Genomic DNA, 12223 nt, shown 5'->3' with positions numbered 1-12223 from the left:
AACAATCAAGATGGAACAAATTTTAAAAAGAATAAATAAAAAAACTTTAAAGGGTAGCTTACATAGGATAATTATAACAGATTTCTTTCCTCATGTTGGAGCGTCAAAAGAAAAAAAAAAGAAGAAGAAGAATCTGGGAGGCAAGAGAGATGCCAGGGGCGAGTAAGGCACATGGGTGACCCGGAGAATGATCATTCTACTTGGTCAAGCAATGCCCAGAATCCCATATGGTCCCCCGAGCCCTGCCAGGAATGATCCCTGAGCCAGGACTAAGCCCTGAGCACCACCAGATGTGAACCAAAAAAACAAGTTATTTTGAAAAAAAAAATTAAAACAAAACCAAAAAACGGGCTGGAGAGACAGTACAGCTGATAAGGCATTTGTCTTGCAAGTGGCCAATACAGTTAGAACCCTGGTACCCCACATGGTGCCCTCAGCCCAACAGGACTCCTTCCGTACTAAGGGCAGGGGAGAGTGAAGCAACTTCAATCCCTGCAGTGCAACGGTCCCCAGGCACTACTGAGAATGATCCCCAAGTGCAGACAAAGCAGGGAGCCCCTGAGCATTGCTGGGTGTGGCCCCAAAAGGACCACTGTGAGTATATATATATATGCTTAAATATCTTAAATACTCCATCACAAATTTATATTGTAATAACAAAGAATAGTTTAAATATATAGATAACAGTAATGATTCATAGCACCTCGTCCTATTTACCAGGATTGCTAAATCCCCAGAAAGAAATGGAGCTTCAGGCTAGAAAGAGATGGGGCTTTGACTATTGAGACTTGCAAAATGATAGAAGTTGTCATCAAATACCCAAGAGTACAGGCCCATGTTGATGGACATTTAATTCTCGATAAAGAAGCTAAAAACAAGAAATGGAATAAAGATAGCCTCTTCAACAAATGGTACTAGGAAGACTGGATAACCACCTGTAAAAACTTAAAGCTGGATTTATATCTCATACCTTACACAAAAGTCAATTCAAAGCAAATCAAATACCTTGAGATCTAACTGGAAACTATAAAGTACACTGAGGAAAAAAATGCTCCAAGATTTGGACCTCAAAGGCATCTTTAATGATCTGACACAACTGGCAAAAGCAACAAAATAAAAAATAAACAAATGGGACTACATCAAATTAAAGAGTCTCTGTCAAGAGAAACATGGGTTAATACTAAAAGACAGTTTAGTGGGAAAAAATATTCTCATTCAATACTTGAGATAAAGGGTTGATATCCAGGATATATCAAAGGTCAATAACAACAACAAAATCAAAAAATGGGAAAAGGAAATGAACAAACACTTCTCAGAGGAAGACAGGAAGACGGCCAACAGATACATGAAAAGTACTCAGTATTACTTATCATTAGGAAGATCCAAATCAAGACGACAAAGGGGTACAATCTCACACCAGTGAGAACAGCACATATCAAAAATAGTGAAAACAATTTATGTTGGCAGGGGTGTGATTAAAAAAAAATCTTTCATTTCTGGTTGGAATGTTATCTGGTTCAATCCTTATAGAAAGTAGCATAAAGAGTTCTCAGTAAACTTATGAATGAAAAATTATGACCCAGCAATTCCACTTTTGGCTATCTACCCTCAAGACCAAAAAAAAAAAAACCCCACAACTACGCATTCTAAAGGATGGGTGCACACCATTATTCATTGCTGCGTTAAGTGCTATATTACAGCAAAATAAAGAATCAATCTAGGTGCCTGATCACAGATGGTTTATGAAGACGTGGCATGTACACACAATAGGACGTTATGTGGCTGCAAGGAACAATGAAATCACGCAGTTTGCTGTGACCTGGTTGGAACGGGAAGGTATCAGGCTGAGAGAAGTAAACCAGAAGAAGGACAAACACGGCATGATTTCACCGATCTGTGGCATATAGAATAAATGGACGATGAAATGTAAAGTAGTAAAGGGGGAATGCTTAAATCAGCCTTGACCCTAGAGTCATAAGGGACAGAGAGGATAAGGACAGAGAAGGAGAGAAATCAAAGGGTGAAGGAAGATGAGAGGGGAAGTAATGGGGAAACAGGACAGGGTCCTCGGGTATACTGTGAGATGGAAGAGCAATATAGCTATATGCACATGTGCACACACACACACACACACACACCCTCAACAACACTGAAAACATGATATCTAAACTACAACCACAGAGCTTTATGATCTGCCTGTCAAGACGGCAGAGGTGAGGGGTGGCAGGAGGGGGCATGTGTCACTGGTGGAGGGAAGTAGATGGGTAAGATGGGTGTCAAAGTACTGTATGCCTAAAACCCAACTACATAACTTTGAAATCACAAGGTTAATTACATTTTTTTATTGTTTTAAAAAGAAAGTTTCATAGAAAGATGTGAAGATGAGCTAAGCAAGTTCCTAGCAGTTCAGCAAAAAAAGAGGTAGACAAATACACATCCGACAAGGGGTTGATATCAAGGATATACAAGGTACTGGTTGAACTCCACAAGAAGAAAACATCCAACCCCATCAAAAAATGGGGCGAGGAAATGAACAGAAACTTTCGCAAAGAAGAAATCTGAATGGCAAAAAGGCACATGAGAATATGCTCTACATCACTAATCATCAGAGAGATGCAGATCAAAACAACAATGAGATATCATTTCACACCACAGAGACTGGCCCACATCCACAAGAACAAAAGCAACTGGTGCTGGCGTGGATGTGGCGAGAAAGGAACCCTCCTTCACTGCTGGTGGGAATGCCGGCTGGTCCAACCCTTTTGGAAAACAGTATGGACGATTCTCAAAAAATTAGAATTTGATCTCCCATTTGACCCAGCTATAGCACTCCAGAGAGGCAAAAAGGTATAGTCGAAGTGACATCTGCAATTGTTTGTTCATTGCAGCACTCTTTACAATAACCAGAATCTGGAAAAAACCTGAGTGCCCGAGAACAGATGACTGGTTAAAGAAACTTTGGTACATTTACACAATGGAGTACTATGTAGCTATTAGAAAAGATGAAGTTATGAAATTTACATACAAGTGGTACTACATGGAAAGTATCATGTTAAGCAAAATGGGTCAGAAAGAGTGGGATAGAAACAGAAAGATTGCATTCATCTGGGGAACATAAAGCAACAAAACGGGAGACTAACACCCAGGAATGGCTGAGATTAGTACCAGGAATTTTGCTCCATGACTTGAAGGCCAGCCACACGTGCTAGGTGAAAAGGAAGCTCAGATAGAGAAGAGAGCACCAAATGGAGGGTGTTGTGAGGACCCTCCCAGGGTGGGAGAAGCATGCGAAAAGTAGTCTATAGACCAAACATGATTGCCACTCAATGCCTCTCTTGCAAAACACAGTACCCAAAAGAAGAGAGAGAGAACAAGGGGGAATGCCCTGCCACAGAGGCAGGGTGGGATGGGGGGAATGGGGGGTGGGAGGGATGCTGGGACCTGTGGTGGTGGAGGATGGGCACTGGTGGAGGGATGGGTACTTGATCACTGTATAACTGAAACCCAAGTACAAAAATTTATAAGTCTATAACTGTACCTCATGGTGTTTCACTAATAAAAAAATTAAAACTTAAAAAAATAAAATAAAATAAAAAGAAGTAGAAAGCATTGATTTAGCAGGATTTCAGTTCTGGGCAATGAGAGCACTGATTTCCGCAAACAGTTTACACATCTATCTCACGCACACTTCATACTAAGACTCAAGTTAGTAAGGTTTCACTACAGCTTATCTCTTGGAAGAGGAAGCGAGGGGGATAAGCAAATTATTTGGAAGACTGGTACAAATGAAAGATCGAGGTAGATACTTTGGTAAACTTTCAGAAAAGGTAAAGGTAAGCCCAACATGCATGTACTGCTTTGGAGACCCACAAGTCACCCCTTTTCATTCATTCATTCAAATATCTTTCACTGAATTTTCAATATATGGTAGATTGTCTACTAGAGTGACTATGTATGTATTCAAGAATAACAGAGGCGCTGGATGGGGGGGGAAGAGAGAGAGAGAGAGAGAGAGAGAGAGAGAGAGAGAGGCCTTGCACACGGCTGACCTGGGAACAATCCCCAGTATCCCATAAGAATCACCCCCACCCCCAGCACGGCCAAGAGTGATTTCTGGTATAGAGAGAGCCAGGAGTAAATTTCCCCTGGGAGTTGCTGAGTGTGGCCCAAAAACAAATAAACAAACAAACAAACAAAAAGCCAAAAAAAGAACAAGAGTTCTTTCTGCAATGACACATACTGTACTATTCTCACCCTCACCCTCTCCCCTCTCTCCCCAGTTTAGTCACTGTGAAATGACTTTGGTCAGAGCCAACCTCATACTCATTTGCTCAGTCACTGAATAAACATTTACCGAACAGTTCTCTCCAGGCACTAAAGGAGGCACTGGGGAGAAAAATGAGTAAGACAACCTTTAGACTCCTCAGGCTCTCTTAACAGAGTACAAATACACACCAATAAAGTCAGGATCCAACATAACAAGTACTGTGAAGGGATGTTTGCCCGCTGAGAATATGGGACAAAGTGGGAATTGAGCGGCAAGTCAAGTTCAAACAGTTCATTTCCTGAGGACCTTTCACCAGCCCACACACTGGAGTTAAGTTCAGGGAAACTTGAGAACATTCACGCCGAGTTGAGATCAGCACTATACTGCTGGGTCTGAAATACTGACCAGTAAAACAACTTCTACCAGGAGCCTCGGAAAGAAACTTCAGGCCCAGGGGTGTGGTTCAGTAGCAGACCTTGCATGAGTGACACTGGATCCTGGGTTCAATCCCTGGCCCCACAAAAAGGAAAAAATAAATAAAAATTTGGCGCATATGCTACCCGAGCCCATGTGCTGCTTGTGCCCACGTGGCTGAGCACATGTGGTGCCTGAGCACATGGTGTTGCCCGCATCTCCCCTCTTGAGATGTGGCCTTTCATGCTTTCGTGTCTAATGCTAGGATGTGTGTAGGGGCTCTCTCCACTCTTGGAGAAGCCCGGTTCTCTCAAGTGCATCTCTCTCTCTCTCTCTCTCTCTCTCTCTCTCTCTCTCTCTCTCTCTCTCTCTCTCTCACTCTCCTCCTCCATACCTTAAAAATCCTCCAAATAAAATCTATTTATTTCACTGCTAAAAAAAAACTTCAAGAGAAGATTCAAATTTATAGGTTTGAATCTATAAATCTGAAGATTTATTTAGAGATTGTTGGAAGAACTTACCAAAAGTAATCTGGAATCATCCAGTAATCCTTTACCATGTATGCCTATTAGGATCCCTAAAAAACATCTATGATATGTGCCACCTATCATAAAGGCCTTACAAGTACAGGGGGAAAGCCTGGATGTGCGTGTGTGTGTGTGTGTGTGTGTGTGTGTGTGTGTGTGTGTGTGTGTGTGTGTGTGTGAGAGAAATGCCAGTGCTCAAACCCTGCCTTGAAAGCCTGGATATGTGTGTGTGTGTGTGTGTGTGTGTGTGTGTGTGTGTGTGTGAGAGAGAGAGAGAGAGAGAGAGAGAAATGCCAGTGCTCAAACCCTGCCTTGTTAAGCCATATCCCCAGCCAGACCTCTCACTTTCAGGCTCAATTTGGTCTTTGTTAAGAGTAATTCCAGTCCCAATATTTTTATAAATAAAGTGAATAGTCATAGGAATAGCAACAAAACCCCCGCTTACCAAGGACTTGATGAACCTGGTAAGCAGTTTACGTGCATTTTCTCTTAAATACAACTGAAGTCTTTGTGATACAGTTCAGTGGGAGACCATGTGCTTTGCAACAGTGAGATGCTGGGTTTGACACCCAGCCCACAAAATGTAGTATTCTTCCCAGTACTCTAAGGCCACTGAATTATGAGCTGTCCGCTCTTTGACGCTCTTCACAGAGGCCTGCACACACACTATCAGCTCTCCACACCTCAGAGTCCTGAGGGCTAAGCTACCTTTCTAAAGCCCCGTCCCAATAGGGCTGTGGATGTGCTGTGGAGTCGAGCAGTGAGGGGCAGACAACGGCAGGAAGCCAGCCGTGGTTTCTGCACCAGATTCAAAAGCGAGTTCCAACACACCTTCACCCTGGCAGCTGGAATCCACGTGCCACTGTCCATTTGCCAGCCTCATGGCTGCGGAGCAGTTGTACAGCCACACCTGCAGTGCTCCTGCAAGAGACCCATTTCCCGGCTAGAGCGGGGAGGCCCTAACACCACCGGCCCGGCAACCTCCAAGGCGATGCCTTCATCCCATGTGCACAAATAACCCACAGTGGAGTTTTGCTCAACTCCACTGAAATTTGACCATTTCAACAGCATAGTCACTCATTATCTTTGAAAAGGGCTGGAGCGATAGCACAGCGGTAGGGCGTTTGCCTTGCACACAGCCAGCCCAGCTGAGTCGGGTTCGATTCCTCCGTCCCTCTCGAAGAGCCTGGCAAGCTACCGAGAGTATCTCGCCCACATGGCAAAGCGTGGCAAGCTACCTGTGACGTGTTCAATATGCCAAACACAGTAACAAGTCTCAAAATGGAGATGTTACTGGGCCCACTCAAGCAAATCGATGAACAACGGGAGGACAGTGACAGTGACCTTTGAGAAATAAGTATTCAATCAATGACTATGTTTTGTATATTGAATGAATAAAAGTCAAATTATCCTAGGCACCTAAAGAATTTACTTATATAATTGAAAGATTCTACCACTAGTCCCAACTAGAAACTTCAGTGCCAGTTCTAACTTAATTGCTTTTTACATATTTTAGACCACGGCACAAATCTCAACATGTCAAAAGAAAAAGTCACCTCAAAAATAAACAATTGAGGCTGTGTCTATGAAAGAAAAGCTTAGAAAACCTCCTCAGAAATGTTTCAGTGCCTTTTCAACATCAAAATGATTGTAAGATTCTACTGTGCCTCCTACAGAGAAGAAAAAAAAAAAAAAACCCGAGATAAGCAAACTAACTCTAGCAGTAATGCCAGGATGCAGTCCTTCAACAACAACCAGAATCATGATAGCTGTTTCTGTCTAAAATTTGGTTACAGTAGGATAAAACCAGTTTCTATAAAGTGAAAATGCAATTACAATCTTTAGACCTCAAAGACTCCTTTTAAAAATAAGATTCTCAGGGCTGGACCAACAGTACAGTGGGTAGTGGGTAGCGGGGGTTTTGTTGCTATTCCTTGCACTCAGCTGACCCAGGCTTGATCCCCGGCAACTCATGTTGTCCCCCAGCACCGCCAGGAGTAATTCCTGAGTGCAGAGCCAGGAGTAACTCCTGAGCATCACTGGGGGTGACCCAAAAATCAAAATAAAAAAATATCATATTCTCGGGGCCAGAGAGATAGTACAGAGGGTAGGGCACTTGTCTTGCATGTAGTCAGCCAGGGTTGTATCCCCATATGGTCCACCAAGTACAGCTAGGCGTGATCCCTGAGCACAGAACCAGGAGTAAGCCCTGAGCACAGTCAGGTGTGATCGAAACAGCCTCTCTCCAAATAAATAAAATAAAAATTTAACAAAAATGGCATCCTCTGGGTCAGAGAGACACTACAGGATTAAGACGTTTATCTTGTACGTGGCTGATCCTAGTCTGATTCCCCCAGGAGTGAGCACCCAACACTTAGCCAGAAGTAGCACCCAAGCAGCACCTCAGAGTGTGGCCCAGACCCCTCCCCAAATAACAACAGCAAAAATGACAGATCAAAAACAAAACTAGATTCTTACTGAGGCGATGGAATACCACTAGCACCTCCCTCTTCATCAATTTTTTAAAGTAATTTTGATCTTATACAAAAAAAAAAAACATGAAATATATGATAGAACTGAGAGGTGGTGGTGGCTCAAAGATCTGAAACACATGCTTTGCATGTGGAAACCCCAGGCCTGATGCCTGGAATCACATGATCCCACGGCACCACTGGGACCAACCCCCAAACACTGAATCAGGAGTAGTTTCCAAGCACTGCTGGGTGTGATCTCAAAACTGAAAGTGAAAAATGGGGGAGGGTTCAAATCTTAAAATGTAGAAAATCAAACTATAAGACACGGGGGAAAAAAATGGTGTGCACTGCTAGTGGCAATGTAAAATGGTGCCAGCTCAGCAGGAAACAATTCAGCTGTTTCTCAACAGGGTAATAAGCAAAGAACTTTCACGTGACCTAACAGTTTTATTTCTAGATGTAGCACGGTAGCACTGTCCTCCCGTTGTTCATCAATTTGCTCGAGCAGGCACCAGTAACGTCTCCATTGTGAGACTTGTTGTTACTGTTTTTGGCATATGGAATATGCCACGGGGAGCTTGCCAGGCTCTGCCGCACCAGCGGGATACTCTCCGTAGCTTGCCGGGCTCTCTGAGAGGGACGGAGGAATCGAACCCGGGTCAGCCGCGTACAAGGACAACGCCATACCTGCTGTGCTATCGCTCCAGTCTGTTATTTCTAGATATGGACGTAAATTCAAAGAACTGGAGATGCCTTTAACGAGTGCTTGTACACAAATGGAGCAGCACCACTAAACCGAAGGGGATGGTAGTCAAATACTGAAGATCACCACTATATAAATTCACTTATCAGAGTCACCGAGAATAGTATCCTATGCAGCTGCAAGGAAGACGGAATCATGCAATTTACCGTGACTTGAACAAAGCTGGAGGCTGTCATGTTACCTGGAGTGATGACCTGACTCACCTGTGGTGTAGAGGCACCGGAGGAGGGAACACATGGCGTCAAAGGGATACCCAGGTTCACCTTGACCCCAGGTCACAGAAACACTGACAGGGAAGGAAAGAAGGCAGGGAAAGAAAGAAACCCAGAGGATGAAAGAAGAGACGAACGGGAGAGAAGAGAGGTAAGGGGCAGTGGCCCTGCGCACACGGGCGTGGAAGGGAGAGGTTTGAGTATACGTCTCAGTCAACAACACTGTTGGCCTAACAAAACTTAAAATTGTGCCTGTCAGGGAGGCTTGTGGGGACAGTGACCTGGGGACAGTGGTGGAGTTCCGTGACACCAGTGGCAGGACTGGTGCTGCAACATTTTACATTGAGACTCAATTATGAATGACTATGTAAACACTGGTGGCTTAATAGTTAATTTTTTAGTAACAAAAAGCAAAAAAGAGAATAGTGCCACCCTGAGACAGAGCAGATTGGTGACTGGCAGGGGATAAAGAGAGAGGCTAGTGGACAGTAACTGCTAACTGGAAACCATCGGGTCTCCTTTAGAGGAGAGATTCACAGTACTGTAACAAATGGGGACTGGTGAGATGGGACGGCAGTAAGGCACTTTTGCCCTGTACGTGGCTGACCCAGGTTTAATCTCTGATAACCCCAATGGTCCTCCAAGCCGATCAGGAGTGATCCCTGAGTGCAGAGCCAGGAAAAAGCCCTGAGCACCACCGGGTGTGGCCCCCAAAAAAAAAAAAATTAAATAAATGCCAGTGAATTATACATTTGAAATGGCTAATTCTGGGTGAATTTTACTTCAATAAAAACAACAGCAAAAAATAAATAGGGCCATAGAGAAAACATGAGAGCATGCTTTGCATGCAGGAAGCTCAGAGGCCAATCCTGGCACCATATGAACCCCACCCCACCCCTACCCCTACTGGGAATGACCCCCGAGCACAGAGCCAGGAGTCATTCCTGATCACCGCTGAAAAGAGAAAAAAATCCTCAGGCCAAAGGGACAGTGCAGTGGGTAGGGCGTTTGCCTTGCATGGCCCGACCTGGGTTCTATCCCCAGCATCCCATCTGGTCTCCTAAGTACCGTGAGGCATGATTCCTGAGTGCAGAGCCAGGAGTAACCCCCTGCACCTTGCCAGGTGTGACCCCAAAACAAAATAACAACAAAATTCTCTAGTTCTCTGAGAAGACTTTGTTCTGGGTCAGAGATAGCACAGCTATAGGTAGGGTAAGGTAGGGTATCTGCCTTGCAGGTGGTCGACCAGAGTTGATTCTGGAGCCCACCAGCTGTGATCGCTGAGCACAGAGCCAGGAGTAAGCCATGTGTGGCCCCTCCCCCTCCCCCCCCAAAAAAAGTTTCTTTTTTCTCTTTGGGGCCATACCCAGCAGTGCTCAGGGAATCACTCTTGGTGGAGCTTTGGGGAACACAAGATGGCCCACAGGTGGCAGACAAGTGCCCTGCTGGCTCTTCTACTCTCAAGCCCTCCAATTAGAAGTTTCTTAATGGACTGAGAATTCAGTCCATACAGTTCAGTCTATCCACACCTTTCCATAGTTACTCAGAAATTAAATGTGGTTCTGTTACTTTTGGTTGGAGTGATAGCACAGCGGTAGGGCATTTGCCTTGCATGCAACCAGCCCGGCCGACCCAGGTTGGATTCCTCTGCCTCTCTCGGAGAGCCTGGCAAGCTTCCGAGAGTATCTCACCCGCACGGCAAAAGCCTGGCGAGCTCCCCGTGACATATTCGATATCCCAAACACAGTAACAACAAGTCTCACAATGGAGACATTACTGGGCCCGCTCAAGCGCAAGCAAATCAATGGACAACAGGAGGACAGTGCTACAGTGCTATTACTTTTTTTGAGTCTGCTCCTCCCTCCCCATGAAAGGAGCCCCCAGGATCCTCTTTTTCATCTCCTGGCAATTTCAGGCCAGCCCATGACCTACATCATGTGACGCCAAGGAGCTGACAAAGAGGAACCTCAAGCATGGAGCACGGGGGAAATGAACTGGAGCACGAGTGTGGCCACCACGAGAACCAATTCAACCCCATTTGAGATTTCCTCGTCACTGTCAAGAGAACACTAAGGGACAAAAATTAGCCTTTGCAACATGCCCCTCGTGCTCTTAACATCTCTGATGAGGCTGCCGGTACCTATGAAAGAAAGAGTCTCCGAATATACAACTTCCGGATGAATAAATTATGGACCACCTTTTGTTTTTAATCCTTTCCCCCACTGTTGTTGATGCCACTATGGTGATGACCAAGGGTTGCACAGTCCTGTTACATGTTTTTACCTGCTGGAGCTTGCGAGGAGTTGCACAGCAAACCTGGCCAGGGTGCTCACGACCTCTGGACTCCTTTAGTGGTAGGACTTGAGTGCCAGCTCACCTTAGGTTCCCAGTTCTCTTCCGTGGAGGCCCATAGGCTATGGCTGCACGCAGGGGAGTGGGGTGGGGAGAAGGCTTCAGGCCACCAGGGGTCACTGCGGTGCTCACACCCATGCGAGCCAGTGGGCACACTCCTTGGCATGTACTCCTACACTATTTAAGCTGCCGGTGCGTGTCAGGGCTCCGGATGATTGCTTTTAACAATGAAAATCCAGTAGAGACAAGGACAAATCCTGCATTCATTGATCTTTCTAACAAGAAAAGGCAGCTGTGAAAAGCTTGCATTAAACGCTTCATCCAGTTTAAAAACCCAAAACAAAATGAAAAGCCCTGCCGGCCCATCAGAAAAGGATGAGGCGGGAGCTCATCACTGTAACGGGACTAGAGGAATAAAAGTGGAGCATGCGGTATATTTGCAGTGGGTAAAACGGGCTACCGTGAGCAAGGATTACAAGTCGAGAGTTCTCCCAAATACCTCAAAATAAAATTTCTGGGTCTGTGCATGTAAGGACAACAGCCCTGAGAAGTCTTCTCAATATCTGAGCAATGAGGGAGACGCGGGTGGGAGCAAGCATCAGATTAGGAAAGGAATACACCTCTGCTTACACTGAATCTCAACGTCTTTTCATGAAGGCCATATGCATTACAAGCTTTCTGACTGAGAATGAGGCACTTTTCCTGGAAAAATCAAGACTGGAAGCCAAAAGTCTCAAAGAACTGAATATATACTCTTCATGCAGAAGTTCCAGGTGTGATTCCAGCACCATGTGGTCCCCTGAGCACTCTAGGAGTTACCCCTGGGCACTGAGTCAGGAGGAGTCCCTGAGCATTACCTGGCGTGGCCCAAATCCCCTTCCCACATACGGTTTTGAGGCACTGAAGAAACCGATCAGCAGTGCCACAGGGATCGTGCTCAGTATGTGGGCAGTGCCAGAGGTCAAACTTGCGGCCCCACGCTGATAAGTCAAGTGCTTTGCCAACAGAGTTACCCCTGCATCCTGGAAAAAATTTCAAAGGACAAAGAGTACAATTCATAAAGAAAGGCTGGCAAATTTGCTTACTTCAAATTAACTTCATTTAAAAAAAAAAAAACCTGTGTTCATCACAAGATGCCATTCAAAGAGTGAAAAAACAAGCCACAAGATGGGTCAAAACAGTGCAGTCTCATAGAATGCATGGACACTTCCTAT

The 12223-nt window shown here is 44.9% G+C and overlaps 1 protein-coding gene across 1 annotated transcript in view; it reads right to left on the bottom strand.

Moving 5' to 3' along the window:
- SPTLC2 (serine palmitoyltransferase long chain base subunit 2) overlaps positions 1-12223 on the bottom strand; it is a 93561-nt gene that overhangs the window by 37237 nt on the left and 44101 nt on the right. The gene's annotated exons all lie outside the window — the stretch shown is intronic.

Source organism: Sorex fumeus, unplaced genomic scaffold, assembly GCF_029834395.1.
Source record: "Sorex fumeus unplaced genomic scaffold, SorFum_2.1 ptg000098l, whole genome shotgun sequence".
NCBI lineage: Eukaryota > Metazoa > Chordata > Mammalia > Eulipotyphla > Soricidae > Sorex > Sorex fumeus.
Note: the sequence above shows the minus strand (reverse complement) of the source record. Positions and strands in the feature narration are given on the sequence as shown.